This window comes from Saccostrea echinata, unplaced genomic scaffold, assembly GCF_033153115.1.
Source record: "Saccostrea echinata isolate AGI-Se365-2 ecotype Australia unplaced genomic scaffold, CSIRO_AGI_Sech_v1 ptg000062l, whole genome shotgun sequence".
Taxonomy (NCBI): domain Eukaryota; kingdom Metazoa; phylum Mollusca; class Bivalvia; order Ostreida; family Ostreidae; genus Saccostrea; species Saccostrea echinata.
The window spans coordinates 5,540,718-5,558,375 of record NW_026889811.1 but is presented as its reverse complement, the minus strand read 5'-3'; the positions used below and the strand labels follow the sequence as shown (position 1 = coordinate 5,558,375).

Sequence of the window (17,658 nt, the reverse complement as noted above, 5' to 3'; positions counted from 1 at the left end):
TGTTCTTCAAAATCAAAAATTTTAAGTGCAGAAACTTTTATTAGAAAAATTACCATTGTCTTTCATTTTTCTGCTGTGATATACATATTTTGTATATAATAAATATGTGTATGTTATTCATTATGAACTTTCTTAGTACTGTGACATAGGTTGTACTAAACCATCCCAGTCGTTAACTTGATTCCAGAAAGTACGAGACAGGTGAACACTACTGAAATCACTGCACCAGAAATTCTCTGGAAGATCATCCATTGGAATTAGGTCCGATTCATCCAGCAAGTGAATCTTACATTGAAAAAGCAGATCAGCAAGCTGTTTGTCCTCGTCATTCATGAGTCTTAAAAAATATGATACATGAATATGTAAAATGCACAGCTCTTTCTTCTGTGCTATATACTGTGAACCAATCTATATATTTTAAGAAAAAATTCCCAAGGACTATAATATCATTAGTAACTAGTGCTAATTGTAACGGGAACCGTTACAGATGTTCCCCAAACGGCTCCCCAATCCCCTGTGATGCCCCATTCCCTACAAGCTTCAATAAATTAGACAATACTTTTGTAATATAGATGGACACTTTATTTTTTAGGGTATTTCATTGGAAAACTACTCCGATATAGCCATATGGGTATGAGCCAATCTAATAGCTACATTTTTCACATTAATTATCTTATAGTGTCTCACAATACATACATTTGTTTTAAATATTAAAGAATTTCATTGAAAAATAAGAGAGATGTAACCCTTTAAGTACTAGCCAATCAAAATTCAGCATACGCGCATGCATGGCCTTGCATTCAATTTTGATAGTATCATAATGTAGGAGCTCTATGTGCCTATCCATGTCGTAAATTTCATCCTGTTTTGTTAAAAACCAAGGGAGTTAAAGACATTTAAAGTTTCAACCAATCAGTTTGCAGCACACCTGTATGCGCGTGTTTTCAAGAAATTTCCTATATAACATGTTGTAGCACCTTATAATATATACTTATATTCTAAATTTCAAAGTATTTTGTCAAAAAACAAGGAAATTATTGAGACTTTTGTATCAGCCAATCAGAGAAGAGCGCACGTGCATGCCCGTGAGTTCACGCTAATTTGACCATGTTGTCTTGTCTAGACTACTAATATATCTTTATATTTTGAGTTTCAAAGCAATTGATCAAGAAATATAAAAGTTACGGCTTCATCAAGTATATCAGGCATTTCACTCATTGCACGCGCGCGCACGTGCATGCATGTGCGCGCAAAATGACCTTCGTTCCACACACCTACACAACATGCCTATTAACCCTAAAAAGGTTTCATGTCAATCGGATGAGTGGTTCTATGAGAACACTCCCGGACAAAAAAGTACCGGAGAAGAAAGTAGAAAAAAAGAATAATAATAATAATAATAATAAGAAACAGAGTAAAAACAATATGTTCCCAAACTTCGTTTGGGGAACATAATTACTGAACTTACTTTGATGATTCTAAATTATCTGTTTCTTGAACATTTGCCATGTCCTTGCTTTTATAGTCGGTGGATTTTGTTTTTGCTGAAAGAAGCAAATGAAGAGGAAGTATAGAATATACATATTTCACCATGTAGAATTAAACATTTACTTTGTTGCAACAATTAAGTTTCTGTACCTTGGATATTTTGTAATGAGGTCTCATGTTCTCCCTCTACGTAACTTTTTAGTGAATGACCATCATACATGACCTGAAAATGAAAATTTTACATAAATTTGTGAAAACGAGATTTTAAAACAACAAGAATGCTGTCAATGTCACAGCAGACTGGATTTTCTTTTGTGTGAACAGTACTGATATTTCTCACATTAATTAAAAAAAATTCTATTCTGAAAACTGTAGGAGGTGACATTCCAACAACATCAATGTACGCTATGAACATATTTTGCATGAAAATGACCAAGTTCAACATGTGGTATTTTACCCATTATGATCAAAAATCAAAATCAAGTACCATGCACATCTCTGATATATGTACAATTGATCTGCAAAATAAAAAAATTCCTATCTTGATAATTGTAGGAGGAGATATCTGGACAAATGATGTACCCTAAGAATACATTTGTCATAAAAATGACCATGTTCAACAACTGGAATTTTTCTCATAAATTATCAAAAACAAAATTCAAGTACTGTACACATTTCTGATATATGTACAATTAATCTGCAAAAATTAAAAACCTTCTTATCTTGAAAAGTGTAGGAGTTATCCAGACAAACAATGTACCTATATGCAATTTTTTGCATAAAAATGACAAAGTTCAACAACTGGTATTTTTGTCATAAATTATCAAATCCATGACATGCTCATGTCTGATATATGTACAATTGATCTGCAAAACTTCCTGTCTTGAAAACTGTAGGAGGATTTATCCTGACAAATGATATACCCTTTTGGCAGCTGCCCACCTGGCATTTTCACCTTTTCAATACCGGTAATCAGATTTTTCACTGATGGAGAGAGAGATTGCTCTTCTACTTAAAGGAACAAATATGTTCTGTCTTGCAAAAAGACAAAGAGCACATTCTATTTACCTCTCTGTATGCCTGTGCCTTCTTTATTATCTCCCCTGCCTTCACAGCACTGAGCCACCTCATTGGAGTGGGGAAGATTTCCCCACCTCTGCTCTCAATGTAACCCTGATCAGTCAGGGAAGCTGTGAAAACTCTCCCTGAATGTTGAACAGTCAGAATATCCTCTGCAGGGAACAGTACAGCTAAATCTATCAGAGTTTTCAGAGGAGGAAATTTTAAGCCTCCAAACTTTTCGTATCTTGACTCACTGCCATCTTCTTCCTAGAATAGATTAGAGAAATGTGCAAAGTATTTTTTTTTCTTTTTAAATGGTAAAGATCGTTGTGCAAAAACAAAGACTGGGTTAATCATGAAGATGTATCATGAAGCTATAAATATGGCAATGAAGCCAAAGTATTCTTAAAAAAAGACATCAAGATCATTTAGGCCTAGATAAATAAATTGTGTGATTCCGGTTCCCCAACCGACCCTAAAATATATGAGCCGACCCTGAAAAATTTATCCGCCGTTATCTTTCCGGAAGTAAGCAATTCCATTTTCACGATTAGAAATCCTAATCTCGATCACTTTGGTGTTTGGGAAAATGCATATCCTATACATATTAAACAGAAATGCCATTAGTAAGCCGCCCTTTTAGGAAAAAGAAATGAACTCTTTGTTTTTCACACATGTTTATTGTCAAAGTTGAATTTTAACTAATAAAATGTTAAAATAAAATAAAATGTTTTCCCTACCTACCTACCCTATTTTTTCTTGAGTTGGAATAGGAAACACACTATTTATTTATCTTGGCCTTACCAGATTTATACATGTGATTGCAGCATTTGATTTGGTACCAGACTCAGCCTGTCCTTGGTTTTTAACTAAAACAGGTTTCTTTTGAGCTTCTTGTCTATACCCTCCATCCAAATCCTTCCTTTCAGAAAACAAATCTTCACTTCTTCTTTCTGAAGTGGCAGACAACATTTGGGATGCCTGTTGAGTTTCAGCCTCTCTCTGACTTGCAATCCTTTCCTGGATCCTCCGACCCAGCTCTTTACAGGACACAGGGAACACATCACTGGAACACACTGTGCTGGGGGATATGTTCTTATCCTGGATAGACCTCAGGAGAGATATGGGAGGCGACCTGAAGGATAATCTATTTTGAGACTGAACTGGGGGAGATTTCATAGTTTTTCTTAGAAAAGAGTCTGGGTTGAATAGCGGTGGTGATTTTATTATCTCTGATGGTCTCAGAAAAATTTGTGATGAATTCTTCATTTGAGATGCATTCCTTGTACTACTTGGAGAGGTCCTAGTACTACTTGGAGAGAGTGAAGGAGTAGATGCTGTCACTGCGCTTTGCTTTTGTGACATTATACCTGTACTTGTTGCTGCCATGTTGGATACAAGACTGCTGTTTGAGGGGTTGGGATACACATAAATTACAGTAGAAGAATTTTCACTTGATAGTGGCTGGGTACTCTCTACTTTCTTGTTGGAAAGTACAGGATTTGGTTGCTTTACATTTGAAGTCTTTTCCAGGCTTTTAGCATTTGATAGTACTGCTGGTATCGTCTTAGGTTGTGCAACCTGGAGAAAAAAAATCTTTAAATTCTTTAGACTTTATATTCAAATTGTAACCCTTCTTCGATAATGTTTTATTATTGTAGTAGAGTCAAAAGTGATAGTGACTCTCACTAATCTTATTTAAAGCTATTTAAAGCTAAATTCCTACTAGATGCAATATATATATTCAGTTATACAATTACTGATGCATATGGCTTTTATAAGTTCTTCAGTGTAATTTTTTTTCTCTTTAGAGCCAGTAAATTTGGCAAGGAAAACACAGAAATACATTTGAAGGGAGACAACTCAAGTAACCAGCATTTTACCTGAGTATTTCCTGCATTTTTTGTTTCAGACCTCTCCTTTGGTACTGTCCAAATTGCCTTCACACCACTAGAGCACTCTTCAACTGAACTGGTTTTAGGGATACTGGAGGACTGTTCCACAGAATCTCTCCTCCTTGGAACCTGATTTTTGTTCATCCAGTCATTAACCTTACTTGGAAAAGGACTAGACTTATTTTTTGTTTTTGTTTCCTGAGACTGGTTTTCTGTTAAGTTGCCTGTGTTTAGTTTTAAGTATTTTGTTAACTCAGCTTGCTTCACTAACAACTCCTTAAGGGTTGTCTGCCTCTGTGTTAGATCCTTCATCTCTTCTCGCAGCTTATTTCTGGATTCAATGGTTTTCACCGAGTGCTTCACATCAAACGTTATTTTAACCTTTTCATAACTCATTTTCTCACTGATGTTCTTCAAGGACTTGTGCACAACAGCTAACTTTTTCTCAAAGCTTTCTACAAATAAGTGAGATTGGGTATCTTACAATGCTTTAAAAAGCAATGAGTACTGCAGATTCCTTATTTTTCGTGAGTACTTATTTTCGCGAAATGGCTCTTTGTCGTCAAATCACAAGAACAATAATTTGTGAGCGGATGGTTAATCAAGAGATTTTTACATTGATTTCAGCACCATAAATATAAATCAGCTGCTTGTGTAACCATTTCTAAACGTAACAGTTCTTCATTATCAATGGACAATTGGGCCATTGAAACAAATTCATTTGACCTGTAATTATTTGTAAAATTGTCTAATTAAGCAGTCCAGTCCTGACAAATGATTTTTTTTACAAGATGATTTTTACAAATGTACCTCTACACTCTTCAGTGACATTTTTGTCTCTAATATTCTTTTCAATTTGGGTGTGGATTTTTCTGATCTTCATGAATGCCTCCTCCATTTGCTCCTTTGTCTTTGAAAAAAGAAAAAAATCAGTTCATCTGATAAAAATTCATAATACTGTCACACATATATTACAAATAACACATATTTTCATTTTTAATTCAGATGTATTGGGTTTTTTTTTAGCTCACCTAAGCTGAAAACTCATTGAAGTGAGCTTTTCTGATCACATTTTGTATATATTCTGTCTGTCTGTCTGTCTGTAAACTTTTCACATTTTTACTTAATCTCCAGAACCACTAGGCCAATTTCAACCAGACTTGCCACAAAACATCTTTGGGTGAAGAGGATTTAAAAGTTCAAATGAAGGGTCATACGTCACACCCTTTTTCAAGGAAAGATAACTAAGGATTAGTGAAAATTTGGTGGCATCTTTTAAAAATCTTCTCCTCAAGAACCACTGGGCCAGAGAAGTTGAAACTTATGTGAACCCTTCATTTAAAAAAATTAGATTCAAGTTTGTTCAAATAATGACCCCCCCCCCCCCAAGTAAGGTGGAGCCACAATGGGGGTTCAAAGTTTTAATAGGAATATACATGTATAGGTAAAAAGTCTTAATTTTTTCTCAAGAACACATTGCCATGATTAGTCTTATTAATTTCGAAGCATCTTCAGGTAATGTAGATTAAAGTTTATTCAAATCATGACCCCCCAGGGTTAGGCTGGGGCCATGATGGGGATCAAAGTTTTACATAGGAGTAGCAGGGCCATATTGACTCAGGTGAGCTCTTGTTAAATTTGTGGAAAATCTGCTACCATTTATTTACTGCAACTTGGTTTTTGAATATTGAAACACATAATACAAACCAAGATGCTATCCAGACTGTTCAGATTACTGGAAGCTGTTGACATGCCACTCGAAGTCTGAGAACATTGGACTACTTGCTTCTCTGAAGTAAAAATCATAAAAATCTGAGATCTGAATTAGATATAAAAATAATTCTGAAGCTACTAAAAACCACATTTCATATATTATTTAATTTAACACTTAACTTTACTCTAGTGATTAAAAATTCAGGGGAAAAAACCCTTAAATTGATATAAAGAATATCCAATTTACTTCAACCTGAATTTAATCAATTACCAAAAGAAAAAAAAAAGGAAGTAGTAATTTTTTCTTTAAAGTCATTATTCCCGAAGATACACGAAGCTATAAAAGTTAATGGTCTCCATCAAGGAACACAAAATAAGAACCATAACATAATACATATAATTTAAAATAATGGAGATATTATTCACCTTATATAATCCATAATGGCAATTAGTACTGGTATTTATCAGACTAATGACCTTTAGATGTTACAATGACCTGATATACATGTAGATCATTGTCCTTGACCAAAGGCAACTAATGTACAACAAAAAAAAAAAAACAGAAGATCAATTGATGGGTACTTGCTTGAACTCCCCCACCCCTTTCAATAAAAAAAATGTTGCTCTTTCACCTTAGGTTGTAAATAAAAAATATAAAATGTGCTGGTGTACCCATGCTTTTGGTAGAACTCTGGGTATCAGGAAACAACAGCTGTGATCCTCCCATCTGTGAAATCTGTAGATCACATATCTCCTCTTCAGATTGTTTGGGTTTTTCCTGCTCTCTTACTCTTTTCTTTAGTGTTGTCTCTTTTGAATGCAATCTTTGATATAATAGATATATGTAGGAGATTTATCCATTTAAATATGAATATTTCCAGACAAAATCAAAATTTCAGTAAATGTAAATGTTCTAACTGTGTATGTAATGATCGGGTTTTTTTTTTTTTTGGGACACTTCATATCAGAATTCACAATTGTTTAACTTTTATAACAAATGATGCTCATGCAATGATAGCAGTACATTCATACCTTTGATTTTCATTTTCTTGTTGGCTATTGTCTGTAGAGCTGATTCTTGTTACATCTGAGTCCTGTGACACAACAAATACATTTTCTAACTGAAATATTAAAAGAAAAATTAGTAGAAAATTGGATTTTAAATTTCATCTACCTCCAAAGATTCTAAACCTATGCAAACTACTAACTTTTCAAAACTGAAAACCATATTTTCTTATTTCATATTCAAAATATTTCCATTCTCAATTTCTGACTGAAGAACTCTTAGCTTACAGGTTTTTTTTGTCATACCCCCCCCCCCCCCCCCCAAAAAAAAAAACTTCCCCAACAACACGTCTCCTTGAAAAAAAAAATCATAATGAAAATGACAAAACAGAGTCGTATACCATACTACACACTTGCTTCACATGATTGGAATCCTCTTGTCTCTTTGTTTTGTTCTGTACAACTGGATTTTTAACAGGATTCCCATCTTGAGCCTCCCAAGATTTAGATTGTGTAAAAGCCTTCTGTTTGTAGTTTGTAAGGATGGACTGGGAACAACAAGATTCCGGGTCAGATTCCTCATCAGCTGTGGCTTGCTTTTTCTTTTTCAGTGGCTAATATTCAGATAATTGACAATTACGATAAGAATTTACATTATTAATAACAAAAGTTGGATTTAAAATTTCATCATTTCATTTTATAAAAATATAAATTTTTCATGTTGACTCTTTTAACATGTCTCTCGAAGTTTACTTACACTGCAGTACACAGGGTCGTCAATTACATTACGAAATTTTGATCTTGCTACAGGAATTATAGGAGAATTGACATCTGTAAATATCAAAATCTATATGTTTGATAAAATGCTCATATTATCAAAGTTGAATTAATATATTTTCTAACCTTCTAACAGCTTTTACATGTACAGGGGCATAGCAATGGTTATTTCATATTGTCACATTTGAGTGCTGAAAATGGAAAAGTTCTTTCGCATTCCCAAGGCTTGAAGAGTGGGAAGGATATGGGGTATTTATTATGTCAAAATGAATGGAGCTTAAACTCCCAGATACAAGCTAATTTTGGGAAATTCAGAGTCCATTTATGCATGTTAAACAGATTTAGCCTTGAACTGAAATGAAGATTCTGTACATCTTTTTTTTCAGGTTCTGCATATGTGATTAACATGGTTACAAGGTTTCCTGATGCATTAAGTACATCTTTCCATTTATACTTTTCTATAAAAAAACTATATATATATTTTTAAATAAATATCACTTGGTGATAAATTAATTTTTACATACCACCACAGGCACTGATTTCATTTTGAGGATTCTCGCTGCCTATTTTATTCAAACTGCAAATAACAAAATCATGAAATTTAAAATTTAACATTTAAACTTTTTTTAAGAGAGATCACGAATAATGATACAAGAATTACAAATGGCCCATTGGCCACAACGCTCACCTAAGTCACCTTGGCACTGCTATTTTTCAGAGGAAGTTTTTAAAAAAGATTTTTCCCTCTTTATTCATTTCAAACATTTTGACTCCATATTGTTAACTCCTAAATATCACCAACTTCCGATCATTGACCACTTTAAATTTTTTAGTTTGCTTTTAATAACCACTACACAGTTTTAAAGATTTTAAAAGAATCACACACCCATATATGACAAAATTAATATTGATTCAACTTGAGATGGATATATGCAACTAAAAGAGGAATTCCTTGGACTATCACATACAGTCAAACCTCATTATCTCAAACTCAATAGGACTGAGAAAAAACTTCGAGATATCCAAGGATTCAAGATATTGAGGGTAAAATACTTAAAAGAGAAAGTGGTTGGGATTTTCAAATCACTTTGATATATATCCATGGTATTCGAGATACCTACTTGTATCTTTAGTGAATAAAAGTTATAAAGACAGAGTTGCAAATCTCTGTTATTTACATCTCTGATAATACTTTGATCTTCTATTGTCACTCAACCCTACCACTAAAGGTCAAGATTTGAACAAACTTGAATCTACATTATAATTGATTGCTTTCATCTGAATATGACAAAATCATGACACTGATGTTCTTAAGAAGAAGATAACCAAGTTAAACTTGGATTCTCCTATTGTAGCCCCCCCCCCCCTTCCTTTGAGGGCCATTATTTGAACAAAATTGAATCTACACTATGTCAAGAAGCTTGAAATCATACAAATTTCATCTTCTAAACCAGTGGTTCTTGAGAAGAATTTTGATGTATAAAAAATGTGACCACACAATGCATGTTCACCAATTCTTAATTATCTCCCCTTATGAGGGTGTGCTTCTTCATTTAAACCTTGAATCCCTTTTACCAAGGATACTGTGTGGCATGTTTTTGTTGACATTGGCCCAGTGGTTCATGAGAAGAAGTAAAAAAAAATGTTAAAACGTTTTAGATGGATGCGTACGCCAGACAGAATGTGACCAGTAAAGCTGACTTGAGCTTTCAGCTCAGTTGAGCTAACCAAAATGTTTTCTTACAAACTGATTGTCAGATCAGGGGAGTCTTTGCCACTGTGCTTTGTTGTTCCACTGACGATGGATGCATCACTATCAGAATCCATGCCTGTTATATTCCGATGTTCTTGGAATACTCTAATTTTTAGTTTGCAGATTCGATGTTCAGTAAACTAAATTTCCTTGCAATATAAAGAGAATTCAAATCTAAAATTGAAGAACGTATTCTGTACTGCTATTAATGGTGATTTATAAACATAACTCGACTTATAACAGAATTAATTCAATAAATACGTACCTAGTTTGCTTCGAGGAATAAATCTATCTGCGGGGAAAATACATTTATTTTTCCCCGCCAAAAATACTATAAACAAGTTAAACTTCCGGAAAGGAAATTTTGAACATCGCATCAAAACGATCCTCACTCATAAATGAATTTAAGAAAAAATGATAGAAAAATGAGAGAATTTTAATTTGATGTTGAGCAAAATTTTCATTATTTGAATTTTTTTTTACTTTTCGGGGGAGGTAATTTTCATCCTAATGCGCGGATCCAGGAATTTTTTTCCCGGGGCTTGGGGGTGAGGGGAAGCTCTGTCCATAGCCACTTTAAGAATTCAACTCAGAAATTTTCGGACAGGGAAAAAAACAAACAAACAAAAAACAAAAAAATAAAATAAAATAAATAAACAAACATCATAAGATGATATAAAAAACCTAAACTGCCCACCCGCCCTCTTGTGAATTTGCTGCTGGGTCAATAATATAATATATTCAGGCACGTAGGATCAGCTAGGGTGAGACGGGAGGGTGTTCCCCTTTTCCGAATTTAAGTTTTTGCCGTTTAGTAAAATGCTCAGTCACGGAAAGGGCAGTTGCTCCCCTACCCCTTCTTTTGTTGCAATAAGATCGAACCCCCTTTAAAAAGTCATTATCGAAATAGATGTTTATATTATTTTATTGAGACGTTGCGCACGGTGTTGGTACACATTGACGTTACGTCAAAATAACGTTATTAAAGTCATAACGTTGTTACAACGTTTTAAACGTTAATTGAAAATTTTAGTTGTTTAATGTGAATTCTATTTATTAATTTTTTTTAAATCTAAATAAAATAACAGAGCACAAACTTTTCAATTTTTGAATCTTCGTTGAAAATATTAAGATGTACACTAAAAATCTTATAATCTTATAAATATTTAATAAATTGTCAGATTTTTATTATGAAATTGTCACAGGCATACATATCCCCATTCATATTCTTGATTCCTCTTTCTATTTCTTTTTTCTCACTTTGTACGCTCTGTCTTGCAAAGAGAAAAACACATCAAGTAGCTTTCTCTTTCAACCGTTTCTCCTTCATTTTTTTCTATTAGATCATTTCAAGTTTTCTATTTCTATCAAGCCCCGCATGCGCCTTGATTTCTGACAACCAAGATCAGAGAAAAGCGCAGAAAATCGGTTAATGCGCGGTTCCAGGAAATTTTGCGAGGGGGGGGGGGGTCCAACCAATTAAAAAAATATGACACTCGAAGTTTTTGACAAGCAAAAAAAAAATATAACTGAAAATCCCAGGAGGGAGGGGGTCCGGAACCCCCTTCCCCCGCCTGCCTTTTTTATTGAAACTTTCTTTCTATATTTTTCTAATATGTTAAATCAGGTAATGTACCTAGCATTTACAACCTTGATTTTGCGAAGGAATATATTTTTTCTACGATAGAGAAAATATGTCTTTCTACGAGCAAAATGGAATTATGAAATCAAAACATATGAATGATGTAATTTTTATGACAACCGCTGTACAAAGTAGGATTTCCCCCATACATGTAACCAGCCCTCCACCCCCCCCCCACCCCCCACCCCCCCGGATCTATACTCAGGAATCTTACACTAGAGCTAATTTTCCTCTCTTTCTCTCTCAGAGTAGGTTTTCCCCTGTTTTATCAATGCTTAAATCATTATTATCAAATTAACTGACCTTACCACATTCTTTTCTAATCTGTAAACCTCCCCCTGCATTTTTGACATAACATGTCGCCAATGCGCACAATTTTCCCGAGGAATGAACTGCATCTACTCTGCATAGCGCAGTATCTCTCCCAGTGGCACAACAGTACTATTACCCAGAGATGTTCTTGAAAGACAAACACAGCAATATTTGCTCGGCATGATTTTTTTTTTCGTGACACCTGCAGTATCGAGTAACACAAAGTGAATAATTCGTGTCCTCGAACAAAGTGTGCTTACACTGAGGTATAGTTCCGGTTGATTGCGTTTAGTTAAAGAGAATTTATGATATGCATTTCCATAAATGTCTTTTATATCAACAGCAAACATATACATTTAAGGAAGAAAATAGAAGTAAAATGAAAAAGCCTGTATGAAAAATTAAATTCGTGTTTATACAGGTGAAAAATTTGAAAAAATAAAAGTGTGTCAACAGGTGGATTCGAACCAGGACGCTGAAATTGTCCATGGTGAAAGTCTACGGTCTGTCTCTCTGAGCTATACTAACTATGAGAACATACGTCTGACATAAATATTATCCAGTATGATAGAAATAGGTTTTCGCACTTTTTGTAGGTTTTTTACGAATTTCGACCCTAGGGCAGGGGTGTTCCTAAAAAAACCTTGTTTTAAATCATTCTTCAGATCAAAATCTATCAAAATTTCATAATTTAAATTAGGGGTAGGCCTGCCCTGAAGGACTTCTATTCCAAAATTTACGCAAAAATTAGTGCTTTAACAGATAATATACTGTCTTGACCAACTTTGTAGGTTAATTTCAAAGTTGCAAATAAGAAAAAAAAAAGGTTCAAAATGCAAATTTGAAAAATTTAGACAAATAAACGATAGAAAACAACTAAAGAACATTGATTTTTAAATGTGACTTTTTCAGGAAATTGTTCTTTCCTATAGGTCAAATCTTTTGTTATAACGAAAACATCCTTTAGTATGAAATTTTAGTAGTTAAAAAAATACAATACAAGAAGCACTGCTCTTGCAAGCCGTAGGATAGGTATTACCCCTCGACCACAGAGGTGTAATATTGGATAGCTATTTTAAACCCCAGAAACTTGGCGAGACACTTAATCAATATTATGCACATGTAGTTTTATGAAATATAACTGGAGAAAAAAAATCCATTAAAAATAAAATTCCTCGTTTTTTTTTAAATTAAATGTTGACACAACTAGACTTTTTTTATTATAATTTTTGTGAAGTTTCATTAAGATTGTCTACTGCGAGAGCACCTGTGAAAAAATTACAGAAAGTACATTTGTAAACATATGTCGCCCCCTCACCCTCATATATAAGTACTGGCATGATATTTTATAGCAGAAGGGGTAAATTGGCTCTTGAGGGAATCGCACTTTATAACTGTTACACAGAGTAGGGATTTCCCCGGAAAATTGAATGTGGTGTGAGATTTCTGATGAAGGGGAAATTATACTCAAGAGCCAGTTTTCCGAAAAAGACTTTAGAGGGGAAAGACCGGTATAAAGTTCTTGTTTTAATTTTGGGCTTTTGTACTGATATGTTTTTTGAATCGGTAGATAGGTTCTAGAATTATAGGAGGTAGCTAAACGGAAAAAAAAATTAAATGGCCTTACACTGAATTAAACTTTTCTTGTTTTTTTTTTCCTTCACCCCAAGTAGTTAAGCTCTCTTTATAAATGGGGGGGGGGGGTACTGACATGCAAAAAAGAAGGGATGGGGATGTTTCGCTATTAAAAACCCTACTAAACTGAAAAAAAAACTAGCCAGAAAAAATAAAATTCAGAAACCCTTTTACTTTTTCGTGGAGGGGGGGGGGCTCTCATTCTCATTTTAGCAAAGAGAGAGAGAGAGAGAACAATAACGTGATATGTTTAGATATTGCTGCAGCAAAATAAAAAGGGGGTATCGGCCTTTGAATGAAAATTTTCAGAATATTTAAAACAAAAGATTGTTCTAAAATAATTGGAGAAGGACTTTTTACCCTACTTGGTACTCCGGACCTGCAGAAAATTGGGAAAAAAAAGAGCACGGCGATACAATTTGACGCTCCCGACGTCATTCGTATATATGTAGTGTGTAAAATGACGTTTTTCGTACCTGTGACAAAATGGCTACATCTATATTAATGCTTGCGTTTATTTCATGTAGATGATAACCGTAAAAATTATGTTATTATCTAATACAGTATGAAATGTTCTTTCAAGATACAGTAATGATTGGTATATATACGACATTAATTTATGTATATTTGATATGTAACTGAGACATATTAAGTAATAGTACAGCGACTCGTACGTGCATAACAAAATGGCTACACTTAACAAAGCCTTACTAATATTAACGTATCAGCAGTTATATAGCATGTATCAACATAACTAATTTTAGAAACATATGTACTTAAAGATTATTCATCAAAATTTATCTTTGTTTGGCATTTATGTCTCGTACACATCGCCATGCGGGCTAATGTCAACTTTAAGAAACGATTTTTTCATGTTGGACATATTACTTACGTACTGTAGATAGAGCCCAAACTCGTGAAATTGATAAAATGATGCAAAAATTCAACAATGTCACAAAGAATGCATACATATTATTGTATTTCCTAAATTTTGTTTAATTTAGAGGATTGGAAGTTGATCTTTTTATATCTTGTAGTTGCGCGAAAAATAATTTATGTAACGTTGGACACGGGAATTTCGCCGTAATAACCAATAATGAATAAAGCCATATCATAGCTAAGATATTTTTATATTATTAAAAAGATAATTTTTAGAATAATTTATTACCTTGGATAAAATAATTAATTTCATTTTTAATTTCTAGTATCTTTATCATCTTGAAAACGCCAGTTTCTTTATGATATCTAAAGAGTCAGATTTTATAGTACCAACACCGTGCGCAACGTCTAAGTAAGCAGACGAGGAAGTAATTATTAACAAAAATAGACTAGGACGTCGACGGAAAGTGGCAGAAATTATAGACAGCCCAGTTTCGACCTGCGAAGGGAATCAAAGAGGCCAAGACGAAGAGGTATGTAAACCACGGGAAAAACATGCGGCCTAAGCGTGCTCACATCAATTTCCTGGTTAAATTGCCCGGAAATTGCTTTCGCTGTAACAGGAAGGAGCATTGGAATTGAATAAGTAGAAGGTAAATAGTTTAGTAAGAAATCAAATTTATTAATTGATAATGCAATTAAATGTCTCTGAGCCTTATGACGGTACTAATAAAAGGTAGTCACCCCCCCCCCTAAAAAAACAAAATTAATCGGTGAAAAAAATGTCGGTCAGTGGTGTTCGATTGGAGGAAATGGACATGCATACTGAATGTGCCTTTGCTTTATACAAGTCGGGTTCTGTAGACTTGAAAAAGAGGTCTAAACTACAGAATTATGTTTGTTTCTTTGTAAATAATTTTTTTCTTCAAGAATTGTATTGAGTGGTTGATATTAAACATGGGGTAACAAATTCTTCAATTACTGAATAATTGAACCCGGAATTTTCATGTTAAGTTGTCATGAAATGAAATATGCGACCTTGAAAACTTAAAAAAAAAACAAAAAACAAAAAAAAACAATACAAACCAAGCTTTCAAAAAGTTACAGAATGCTCGTATGTAACTATTTAGAGACGAAAGGGGAAATAGCATTGTTGGGAAAAGATCATGTTTTGTGTCCTTTTTAAGATTTGATGAAGTGAGAACTTGTACATTCCGAGTTTTTGTTAGTATATGTTCGTTGGTTTATACATTCGTTTAAGTTCAGCTGCTCAGTACAAATGGGAAAATAGGATATAATACAGGCCCAAAGTGCACGGAGGAGGGGGGTGGGGGACTGTCCTTTTTCTGAGAATAGTTTTTTGTGGCTATTCTTTAGTGGTAATTTCGAGTTTTTTCCTTTTATAAGATTATTTTTGCATGTCAGTTTTCTCTCCTCCCTCCAACGAAACTTTTATTTTTCGAGTTTGCATTTTTCTTTCTTGTTCCCCCCATAGGTGTTTCGAATTGGGGCAATTTATTTTCAGGCACCTCCTTTTTTGGGTTGTCAATCATTTTTGGATACCCCCTCCAACTCCCCAACTTTGAAAAACGATGCTACGTCATTGAAAATTCTAGATTATATGACTCTCTGTCTACATGTATGAATGATGCATTTATAATAAAATCAACATTTTTAGATGAATTAAAAATGGGTTTTTCCCAAATATATTCGGCGTCTCTAGGTCCAGTATTTTAATTTTCAACTTTTAATTTTAATTTTCAATGCGGATAAATTGACCTTTTTCATTATGAGCATGAAAGTTAACAGGGTTTTAATACTTATTCATGTATTTAGGATGAGAGTTAGACATTCATCCTAATTACATACAATCTCTCTCTCTCTCTCTCTCTCCGAATCACCACAATATTAAAAAAAGGGGAAAAAAATAAAGTTATAATTTATTATGTTGAATTACGATAAATTTATTAGTTCACAATAATCACCAGATTTGATTTTATCAGAGTAAACAAAAAAAGACCATTTGTACACGCTTCCGGTGCTGTGAATAGTGCTCAGGAATGTAATGGCGGGCAGTCCTTTTCCAGATAATTCACTGATTCTGAAGATTTCAAGATACGAATTGCTCACAAAGATACGAAGTACAGTTTTTTTGTGAGTATTTATAAGATAAATTGTTGTTTTTGCATGTGAAATGTTTTGTAATAGAGAAACAAATTATCTTATGGGTTTAACGGTGAAAGTTGAACAAACAATATTACCAATGGCCAGTGGAAATCTATAGAAAGGAAGTACGTCGTAAATGGTGTAATATACATATTATATTTAAAAATACAGAAAGGGATGATTCTTCCTCCTCGAAGTATCAAATTAACACTACAATCAAATAGTTACTGTCATATCCCAAGACTTGTTAAGTGACAGTATATAATTTTTTGGTTCAGTATAGCAGGGAAACAGAGGAATTTATTTAAACCGTTCTCAGAATGTTTCCCTGTAATTATGCTTCTATAACTGCAGACTTTTTTGTTCATGAAGAAGGAGAAAAATAAACGATGGTTATATTTTTTCTGATGGACTGTGTATGGTTTATCAATTTTAAAATTTACAGTGAATTAAAAATAAAGGTAGTGTTTTTCAGTATAGTTTACTGGATATCCCAATTAATTTACAATTTGATCTGCCAAGGATCACATTAATTGGGCTTGAATCTAAGTCCTGAGGTCACTCAGTTGAAACTTAGCTATTTCAGGTAAATCTGAGTTGATATTAGTGTACAGTGTTTTGATATGACAATAACTAAAACCGAACGTTGAGAATATAATTTTGCAGGTGTAATTATTTACACCCATATTTAAATGATCATTGATGGTTCAAATATAATTTTTCTCCCCCTTTCTCTCTCTCTCTCTCTCTCTCTCTCTCTCTCTCTCTCTCATGATCACGATATTTTAAACTAATCACATTTAATTTTTTTTTTTTGAGCTAGGCATGTTTTATCGGTTCAAAATATTCACTGCAGGTTTGAGTTTTATCTGTTACATGTAACCTCATAGTATCCCCTTAGTAAATTAAGGACGCATTTCTAAGCACTTACAGTATGTTATGGCGGGCAGGCTTGGGGGTAATGCTAAATGTAATAGTAATGCATTGCAATGCATTACTTGAACTCGAAGTAAAGCTAGTAATATGTATTGCCAAAAAATTAGCAGTACCTGTAATGGTAATGTAATGTATTACCTTCTCAAATCCAGAGTAATGCTGGCATTACATAGCATTGCAAAGCATTATTTTGTATATATCTTTTTTAAAAAGTGGTAAATGGACCTCAAAATTATTGTTTGGATAATTTTTTTTAAATAATAGAAATGAATGAAAAAAAGTTAGCCATTTAAATAAACTCTCTGATCTATTTAAATGCACTTTTATATACTGTTGAAAGTACAATTACCACGCATTTAAATTTTCATATTTATAATTTTAGATCAGATTTAATT

General features: G+C 33.6%; 1 pseudogene; it reads right to left on the bottom strand.

Moving 5' to 3' along the window:
• Nucleotides 1–111: 111 nt before the first annotated feature.
• On the bottom strand, nucleotides 112–9,767 carry LOC133175327 (nucleoprotein TPR-like; annotated as a pseudogene).
• Between the last annotated feature and the right edge of the window lie 7,891 nt (nucleotides 9,768–17,658).